Source organism: Zingiber officinale, chromosome 5A, assembly GCF_018446385.1.
Source record: "Zingiber officinale cultivar Zhangliang chromosome 5A, Zo_v1.1, whole genome shotgun sequence".
Classification (NCBI taxonomy): Eukaryota; Viridiplantae; Streptophyta; class Magnoliopsida; order Zingiberales; family Zingiberaceae; genus Zingiber; species Zingiber officinale.
This window is the reverse complement of record NC_055994.1, coordinates 1,986,814-1,997,981: the sequence shown is the minus strand read 5'-3', so window position 1 is coordinate 1,997,981 and position 11,168 is coordinate 1,986,814.

Genomic DNA, 11,168 nt, shown 5'->3' with positions numbered 1-11,168 from the left:
GCTAGGCGTATGGAAAACCCTAGTGAGTGAAGCTAGGTGAAAGTCCCGTGAGTGAAGCCGTAAGGGAAAATCCAGATGGATCAAGGATGATTGGACATCTGGTGTTGGAAGTCCAAGTAGGTCAAAGGATTGATGGATACTTGGCATGAAAGAAAAGTCCAAGTAGGTCAAAGGATGGCCGGATACTTGGCACAGAGAAAAGTCCAAGTGGGTCAAAGGGATTGACCGGACACTTGGTAAGGGAGTCCTAGCAGTCAAGGGAGTGACTAGATGCTAGGCATGACATACCAACAGTCAAGGTTGACCGGATGTTGGTTTGGGAGGTTTGGGGCTTGGTTTTGGACAAAAATCAGTCGGATCGATCGATGGATCGATCCAGATCTGGATCGATCGATGGATCGATCCGGCCATTCCGAAATCAGAGCCTCGGATCGATCCGTGGATCGATCCGAGGTCTCAATCGATCGATGGATCGATTGGGACGCTGCTTCGCGCGATAAGCGCCGGATCGATCCGTGGATCGATCCAGCGCTTTCGAGCACAAGTGCTGGATTGATCCGTGGATCGATCCAAAGCCTCCCGATCGATTGGGAATATTCGAATCGATCGGGATCCGACCGTTGGCGTAGGCGTTGATAGCCTTCGGATCTCTTCTCCGATTCACTCCAGACTTCTCGCCAGCTCCTCCACAGCACTCACAAAGCTCAGATCGTCAGTTCTTAAAGGATCTTGGAAGTTTTCCAAGTCAAGAGGCGGATCAAAGCCAAGAAGAGAAGCTAGGGTTAGGGTTTATACTCATTGTAAGCTTGTAAGCTTGTATTTCTTGTATCCTTTCCCTCTCTTCTTGTATTGAGTCTTGTAGGGCTTCTCCGCCCTTGGTAGTTACCATAAAGGAGAGTTTTATTTAGTGGAGGGTGTGTGTGTTGGTGTGGATCCTTGGATTAGTCACCTCTTGTGAGGTGGATACCAAGTAAAACCAACCGTGTTAGCGTTGTGTGTTTGTTTCTGTATTTTTCGCTGCACATCTTTGAAGGAACGAGCAATGCCGAGCAACGAGCGAACGCGACGAGCTATTCACCCCCCCCCTCGAGCTACTTTTGGTCCTAACAGATACAATATATCAAAAATACAGAGTCTAACTTAACTCGATTGATCACATTAAAACTTATCTAGGGTATTTGCAATATCCCCTTTTTGATGTGCATCAACCCAAGTTAAGTTAGGATAATAACAAACAATAAATTAAGTAAAAGTAAAATAATGCAATTAAGTACAAGTAAAATATTATAATTAATTAACTTCTCCTTAACCTTGTAAATTTCTTTGATTATATAAAAAAAAATAGAGATAAATAGAGAAAAACTTTAAATTTTTTTCTAAGGGTCAATGAAACAGTGATCAAGGTAAAAAAAATTACAAAAGGTATTTTTCTAATATCCAAATTTCTAAATATTAAAAACCAAATTTTTCAAAAAAAATAATTTAAAAATTATTTTAAAGTGTAAAAAAATCTTGAAAAATTTTGTCACATATAATCATAATAATTTGAGAACTCGCAAAAAATCACAAGTATAGAACATTTTGTATTTTAACCATAGAAAATATTTTAAACAGAAAAGGTTGCTTTAAAAACTAAATATTTAAAAATAGTTTTTAAATCCTAAAATCTGGCTAATTTTCATCAATATTCAAAATACAACGATAATTAGCTAAAAAAAATCAAGTTTTTCAAAAATCCATCTTAAAAAAATTTTTAACTTTAAATTACTTTTTTTGATAAAAAAATCATAAAAATTATATAATTGTCAAAAAAAATCCTGAAAATATTTATACTAATAGACTGTTCATTTGTGAAACAAAAAAAAAATTTCAACAAAAAATATAAATATATCTTAGCAGATATAACTCAATTAATACATAAACTTTTTGAAAATTAAATTTTTAAGAATTTTTAATATTCAAAATTAGTTTTTTGGTAATTAATTTTTAAAAAGTATTTATCAATCAGAAAATTTTGAAAATATTTATGCTTACAAAAAAAACATATAGTTTCATAGTAATAATTTTGAGAATAAAATTCAAACAATAAGTTTGTACTAAAAATAACTTATCAAATTAGTCAAATAAAAACTCTAATTTAGTAAATTTATTATTAATTTAAAGGAGATCTAGATTAGACATCCTTTTGGAGCCCAATATAAGTTCCTATTTACTAGAGTAATTAGAAATTTTCTTAGTATTACATTTCTTAATACTTTTATGATTTGACTCCTATGGTTTCGTAAATATCAGTTAGGCCCACCATGATTTCTAAGATTTAAATTTTAAAAAGAATTTGAATTTAAGCATGCATAATTCTTTTCCAGTAATTATATTTGTTCTTTTAATTTTTAATTTCCATTTTTGATTTTATCATATTCTTCTAGTGGACACGCCTTAGAAAAATTATTTTCAAATTCACATTTTCCTTTTTCAAATTTATATTATTAGATTTAAGCTTACATAAAGATTTAGACATTGATTTTATACTAGAATATAACTGATCAGGAGGTAGAAGACATGCCTCACTTACCAGGTTTGATCTGAAGTCAGATTCTTCCTCTTCACTACTATTTTCTTTAGATGTAGTTCCCCCTTCATTGATATTCTCCTTTTGGTGACTTGTCATTAGAGATAGTCCAACATACTCCTCCAGTTCATACTCTGATGAATTGTCTCACGTTGCCTTTAGATTCTTGTGCTTCGATTTACTTGGTCATTTATTTTTTTTCTTCTTTTTCAACTTTGAGAAGTCATCCTTGATATGCCCCTTTTCAATACAGTTGTAGTGTCTAATCTTTCTTTTATCTCTTGAATTTTTCTTGGTCTACAACTCATTAAATTTGTTAGATCTAAAAGACCTTTTGAATTTCTTTACCATATATGCTTCTTGATCTGTATCGAGTGAAGAGTCTGATTCTTACTTGATCTTCTTAGTTTTGAAAGCTAGGTTTTGAGTTGGCTCATTTTTATTTCTTAGACCTACACATCGAGTTTTGTGTAATTCTAAAGTTGAAAATAGATTTTCTAAGGTATTTACCTCGAGACCCCTTAGAGATGTAGAACAAATTTACAATTGATGTCCAGTCGGGGGTTCTTAGGAAGGCATTGAGAGTGTAGAGGAGAGAATCCCGATTTGTTACCATCTCTCCAAGATTGGTGATTCTGATGATCAATTCTTTGATGCGTGTAGCTAAGCGATCGTTTCCCCTTCTTCAAGTCAACGGTTGCTCAGTTGGTTCCGAAGCAGATCTCTTCTTGCTAGCTTAGCCTCCAAGGTTCCTTCATGCAATTCCAGGAACTTCTCCTAGAGTTATTTCGTTGACTCATAGGTTCTGATGCGGCTGACTTCTTGGGATGACAAAACTCTGAGCAGATGGAACTCTACTTTATTGTTGGCCACGAAGTCTGCTTTCTTCTTCTTGGTCTAATAGTGTTCCTCCTTTTCAACTCCATGTTGATCTATGGGTACTACAAAACCATACTTGATAGTTAATAAAATATCAAACCTTCTTTTTCGATTAGTCCTTCTGAAGCGTCTTTGCTCTGATACCAATTATTGGTTTCAGTACGATTGCAAGAGGGGGTGAATTTCCATGAAATTAAGATTAAACCTCTCATTATTTTGACTTTAACTAAGACACACTTGTTAATTAATAGAAATAAATTGCATAAAAGAATAAATGAGGGTACCGAATTTACTTGGTTTGCAACTGGGAAAGTTACTAGTCCAAGACAAGCGAAGTGCACTATCGAAACTCCTTCAATCAAGATCAAAGGCAGAGAAGCCCCATACAACAATTAACAACTCAGAAAAAAAAACAAAAATTAGAAATTTGTATACAAGTGTTGTTCTTGAACAGGAGAACAAGCTCTCCTTTTATAGCCCTTTGGTCAGATTTAACCGTTGGCTAATGTGGTTGTTGGTTAGTCCTAGGAAAACGTACCGGTTCCACTGTACAAAAATTTTTTGTACAAGTGTCGAACCTTTCCTTAAATAACCTATTGTGTTCTTTAGAAGTTAAATTAGGAATCGCAAACAGAACTTAACATCATTGATTCCAAATTTAACTTATCTGTTCTTAATGGTTTAGATTTGAATCGCAAGCGGAACTTAACATTATTGATTCAAATCCACCTATGTTATTAATTCCATTAAATATTAATTTCTAAAATTGGCTTCCATGACTGCATGGCGAGACACATGGCCTTCTTGGATATGGGAGCAACCACCACCGCCTAGACAAAGTCTTTTAAGGAAAACTAATATTTAATTTCCTTAAATAACTCTAGGTTAACCAAAAAGAACAATCGAATCACAAATTCGAAAAAGAAGGAAACACAAACTCGAAAAACTAATTCGAAAAACTAGATCTAATGCCTCTTGTGTTTGAAATTCTTACAAAAAGAAATAACTAGCATGATGCGGAAAATAATTGCTAATTATACATTCTTTTTGTATGCTAATGACTTCGAGATCTTCTACCGTATTCCTCGCCTCGCCTTGGACGTCGTGTGGGCGACGATCCTCCAAGATGAACACCACCCAAAAGCTTTCTTCCTCTTCCTCTAAAATCGGGCCACCATCACCACCAAGGAGAAGAGAGCAAAGGGAAAGGGAGAAGAGAGAGGGTCGGCCACCAAGAGATCCTCCAAGCAAGAGAATAAGAGTTATATCTCATGAAGCCTCCTCACCCCTTCTTTTATATTAGTTGCCCAAGGCAAATAAGGGAAGAATTTTTACAAAAATTAAAATCTTCCTCTAATTTTCCTTTTCCCTTTTAATTTTTCCTTTTCTTTCCTCTTGATTGAACCAATCACCAAATCAATGGTTGAATGGATCTAATCTTGGCCGACCCCTTGCTTGGGCACCAAGCAAGGTGACCGACCACTTATAGGAAGAAAAGAAAATTTTTATAAAATTTTTACAAGAAGAAAACCTCTTATAAAATTTTACAAGCTCTCTTTCCTAAAGTGGATGTTAAAAAGGAAAGCTTTTAAAAATTAAAATCATATTTTAAAATTTAAAACTTCTCTTCAAAAATTTCCTTTTTTAACATGAATAGAAAATTTTATTTTTTTAAAACTTCTCTTCCTTTTTTTCTAAAACCGTGAGGATGGTTAAAAAGAAAGTTTTAAAATTTTTAAAACTCTCTACTAAAACATGTGGCCTAATTCAAATAATGAAAGTTTTAAAAATTAAAATCTCTCTTTTAAAACTTATAGTTTTTCTACAAAGAGAAGATTTTAAAAATTCAAAACAACCCTCCTTGTTTGAATTATTGTGGCCGACCCCTACTAGCTTGGCCACCAAGCAATAGGGTCGACCCCTATAGAAGAGGATGTGGTCGGCCATTGCTTGGTCACCAAGTAATGGACCGGCCCCCTTCTTGTACACCAAGAAGGGCCTTACATTTGGATGGACTTGAGGTTATAATGAGGCTACGACAGAGACCTAGAGGAGAAATTGATTTAGGCCTTCTGATGAGCTTGAGTATCCCGTGTTCGCCCCGAACACACAACTCAAGTTCATCCATAATAACTCATTCCACTAGAGAGTTATTATCGAACTACCACACCAATCCCAAATTACATTATGGGCTCTTTCTTATCATGAGTGTGTTAGTCTCCCTGTGTTTAAGATAACGAATGTCCACTAATTAAGTAAGTTACTGACAACTCACTTAATTAATATCTAGCTCTAAGAATAGTACCACTCAACTTCATTGTCATGTCGGACTAAGTCCACCTGCAGGGTTAACATGACAATCCTTATGAGCTCCTCTTGGGGACATTCTCAACCTAGATAACTAGGACACAGATTCCTTCTATAATCAACAACACACACTATAAGTAATATCATTTCTCAACTTATCGGGCATATTGATTTATCGAGCTAAACCTCACCCTTTGATAAGTCAAAGAAATAAATATTAAATATATGTGCTTGTTATTATATTAGGATTAAGAGCACACACTTCCATAATAACTAAGGTCTAGTTCTTTTATTAAGTCAGTACAAAAAGAACTTACCTAAAATGGTCCTACTCAATACACTTGGAGTGTACTAGTGTAATTTATTAATCAAGATAAACTAATACTTAATTACACTACGACTATTCCGATGATTTGTTCCTTTCCATCTTAGTTGTGAACAACTGTTTCTAATTTGTAAAGAAATGACAACATGATCTTCTGTGTGTGACACCACACACCATATTGTCTACTATATAAATTATTTGAACAATTACATTTAATAAATAAATATAGATATTGACCAATATGATTCTTTTATTTCAAAAATAAATATTTATAAAAGCTAGACTTTTAGTATACACTCTAACAGTGGTAGCTCTGGCGTCTGGAGTGAGTCTGAGCGCCCCTAGCGGTGCACTTTATCTCCTTCATAATAGCTCTTTAATGGCTCTTAGATAAAATTTTATCCACTCCCGGGCACCTGAACTGGTCCGGGTGCCTGAAGTGTTGCTGATGTGGACTTCAATGTCATCCTCACAGTAATGGCTGGCCAAGGTGCCCTTTCTGCACCAGGACTTTGGGCGTCTGGACTTGGGCCAGGTGATTGGACAAGTCAACTTTACGTTGACTTGTTCGACTTCCGCCTAGATGGCCTGGATGATTCTCTGGTCATCCAAAGTTGAACTCACCCGAACCTAACTCTGACCTTCTCTCCTCGTACAATTTTTTTCTTCAGCTTTTTGTCCCTCTGAAGCATCTCGCGCATCCTTCTCGCTCCAAAAACACACTCTTCCGTAGCTGCTCATCCCTCGAATGCACCGAGCCCATTGACTCGCTTCCCGTGTCATCCATCTCGTCTGTTGTATTTTCTGCTCGACTTCTTGTGTTCCTAAGTCCTTGAACACTTAGACACAAAAAATGTAGAGCCTAACTTAACTCGATTAATCACATTAAAATTTACCTGGGGCACTTACAATATAAACCTGATAATCAATCATAACAGTTGTTATATCGACTATCTCAGTCTAATAATGCAGTGGTTGCCCCCTCTTTAGATCCATATATGTTTGAGCAATTTTAATGGTTTCTTGCTTCACAACCCTATACCATGTCAACTTCCTCTCATATAGATTTGTCATCGTTTGGTATTTCAGGTATATCTTTATCCTTGTGGGTTTTGGACTTTGGTGCCTCCCATTACATGTCACTTAATTTATCATTTTTTATTTCTTTTTCTCTTAGTTCATCTATATATATTGTAACTATTGATGGTACTTCCATATTATTAGTAGTTGTTGGTTTAAGTGTTACTTCCTATTTATCTCTTACTAATATTTATTATATTCCGAGTCTTACTTTAAATCTTATTTTTGTTAGTCAATTATGTGAATTTGGATACTTAGTCTCTTTTTCTTCATCCAATTATTATATTCAGGACTCATGATCTCAAAGGCTGATTTGGATAGGTCATAGGTAAGGAGGACTCTATATTTTGGATCAATTCAAAGTACCAAAAATTGTAGCTTCGAGTGCGGATTTATCATCTTTTTATTTGAATCGTTCATCTTCTGATTTTTATTTGTGACATTCTTATTTAAGTCATGTTTTAATATTTTGTTTGCAATTTTAGCTTCTATAAGAGTATTAGGACCTTTAAAAAGTTATGATATTTCTGATTGTAGTAGTTGTAAATTGGCGAAATTTTTTGTCTTACCATTTTATAAAAATCTTTATTTTTCTTCTGCTCTATTTGATCTTATATATTCTAATGTGTGAGGACCCTCTCTTATTCCTACAAAAGGGGGTTGAGGGGGGGGGGGGTAGTTAAGGTATTATATTTTATTTATTAATGATTGTACTCATTACTCTTGGGTCTATCTTATGGAAGTCTGATTATCTTACCATTTTCAATAACTTTAGAGCTCTTATGAAAACTTAACTTTCTGGTGTCATATAGTGCTTTTGTTGTGATTTGGGAGGTGAATACATTCTGAATGATTTTTCATATTTACTTATTTCTGATGATAGTATTCATCAAACCTCGTGTACAGATACTCCTAAACAGAATGATGTAGCTCAATGAAAATATAAACATCTTATTAAAATAGTTCGTTCATTTTTATTGTCTATCGATGTTTCTATTACGTTTTAGGGGGAAGCAATCCTTACCGTTACTTACGTGATTAATAGAATTCCAACATCACACAAGGTTTGTCACCTTTTGAAAAATTATATGGACATACTCTTGCCTATTTTTTTTGTGTGTGTTTTTAGTTGTACTTGCTTCGTCCTTCGTCCTTCGTCCACATGTCGAGCATAATAAATTAGGCCCTCGATATGCTATTTATGCCTTTTTGGTTTATGGTATTGGCAAAAAGGATGTTGTTGCTTTGATCCTGTTAGTAAAAAATTGTATATCTCTCATCATGTTGGGTTTCTTGAGCATATTCCATTCTTTTTATTCCATCTAGTTTGCATAATATGATAAAGTTAGATCTATTTTTCATTAATCCCTTCAATACAGACACTGAGGAAGCTTCACCCATAACTCCTACTAGTAGCTTAACCGAATTTGGTACTTTAGTTCTTGAGATAGTTGCTCCATGTGCTCCTCCTTTTGCCACTATCCAATCATCTCCTGAGATTGTGAATGATTCTTCTCTTCACCGTCGTCAGTCCACTCGTATTCGTAAGTTTACTAAACTACTAGATTTTACTTACTCTTGTTATTGTTGTTCTTTTACTTCATTTGTTGCATCTGTTCATTATCTTTATAAGCCTATATCCTATAGAGAAACTTTTCATAATCCACTTTGGTAGAATGCTATAATTGAGAAACTAACTGCTCTACTTTAAACTCATATATGAGATTTGGTACCATTACCACCGGGAAAGCACACCATTGATTTTCATTGGGTATATAAGATCAAAATTAAATATGATAAATCTATTGAATAATGTAAAGGCCATCTTGTTGTTAAAAGCATTCTCAAGAGTATGACATAGATTATGAGGAAACATTTGCCCTTTTGCAAAAATGATGACTGTTTGTACTCTGATCGCTATTACTTCTATTGGTCGATGGAGAATATCTCAGATGGATATCAAGAATACATTTATCAATAGTGATCTTCATGAAGAAGTTTATATAACAAATCCTCCTGTTATTTCACACCAACCTAGTGAAGTTTGCAGTTATGGTTTCAAACAAACATCTCGTGCTTAGTTTAAAAAGTTCTCTGTAGTGATTATTATGCTTGGTTTTCATCTTAATAATCATGATTTAGCATTGTTTATCAGATGTACGAGTGCATGTTATATTCTTTTATTATTATATGTTGATGACATGATTATTACTGGTGATGATTCTGATGGAATTGCTTTCTTAAAATCTAAGTTGGCTCATTATTTTGCTATGAAAGAGTTGGGTATACTATGCTACTTTCTGGGCATTGAGGTCACCTATTCCCTAAAAGGTTATTTTTTTTATCCTAGTCAATGTATGTATTTGATATATTTGAACATGCACATCTCACTAATAATAGAGTCGTTGATACTCATATTGCGAGTAATGTTCAATATTCTCTATCTGGATGGCCAACCTTGCCAGATCCTAGATTTTACTAAACTATTATTGGGAGCTTGGTATATCTCATTGTAACTTGTCCAGATATTGCGCATTTTGTTCATATGGTTAGTTAGTTTGTCACTGCACCAACTACAGTTCATTGAGCTATTATTCTTCGTATTCTCAGGTATCTTTGGGGCACTCAATTTCAAAGCCTTTTATTTTCTTCTACTTCACCTCTAGAGCTACGTACATTCTCTAATGATGATTGGGCTGGTGATCCTACGGATCACAAATCTGTTGGATCATGAGAGACAAGAGAGAGGGGGGGGGGGTGAATCTCGTTCGATTAAAATCTTTTCTTTTGTTAAAGTAAAACATAATCAGAGTAAAGTTTGTAGCAGAAATAAAAAGAGAACAAAATTTAAAGACAGATATTTTTTACTTGGTTTGAAACCTAGCCAACTCCTACTTCAAGGCTCACGATTGTTAACCGCTTTCGTTGGACAATTCTAATATAGTTCTTTCGAAGAAGCAGGATCATATAAGTATAAAATAATGATAGTAACAATCCAACTATCTTCAAAGAATAAGTGCAAGATAAAAATAAAGTTACTAACAACAATTAATAGAAGATGTAATGCAGTTGTTGGAGATCTTCTCAGAACAGAATTGTCGAAGCTTGCACGAGCAGTCATAGCAGCAAAAGAATAGATCAGAGATGAAAAGCTGTGTCTGGCTTGAAGCTCGAGGGCTTCTTTTATAGGTTACGTTCCATCGACTGATAAAGGGATCCATCAACTGAACATATTCGTTGACTGGTAAGCCTATCTGTTGACTAATCCTCTATTTCTTCCTTGTTTGCTTTGATCCAATCCATTTAATGGTGAAAATCATATTATTCCATTGATTGATCACCTTGATCCGTCGATTGAACCTCTCTTTACCTTTTGTGTGTTGGTGTTGGAAACACCAACAAATCAAACTTGTATTTTGATATTTGGCAAAGGTTCAAAGTTAAGCTGTGCTGTGATCTAATAAGTTCAACTGAGTGTGCAAGAAAGTCCTAAGTGATCTTAGGTAAGATAAAAATCTAGTTGAGTCTAGGCAAAGAAGTCCTAGTGGGATATTAGGAAGGTGGAAAGTCCTAGTTGTGGCTAGGTAATGAAGTCCTGGTCCGTGGGACTGGCAAAGTCCTCAGGGTCGCAGACACTAGGTAGGAAATCCTACGATGGAGGACACTAGGTGAAAATCTTAAAGTCTCAGATGCTGAGCAAAAGTCCAAACGGTCTAGAGAACTAGTTTGGTAATAGGTAAACTCTCCTGAGAGGAGTATATGAGAATGTGTACCCCGTTGAGGGAAGAATATGTGTCGGTTTGACCTAGGATTTCTAGAAAATCTGAAAGTAAGAATTGGATAGTCCAAAGACTGTCAAATAGTTTATTTCCATATTATTTATTGTGATAACTTTGTTTTACAAGATATCTTTGGTATTTAAACTAACATGCCTTGCAGGTACTTTAATGCACAAAGAATACCTTAAGTGAATAGTGCTTGAGGCGCCTCCTATGGTGTTTGAGGTGC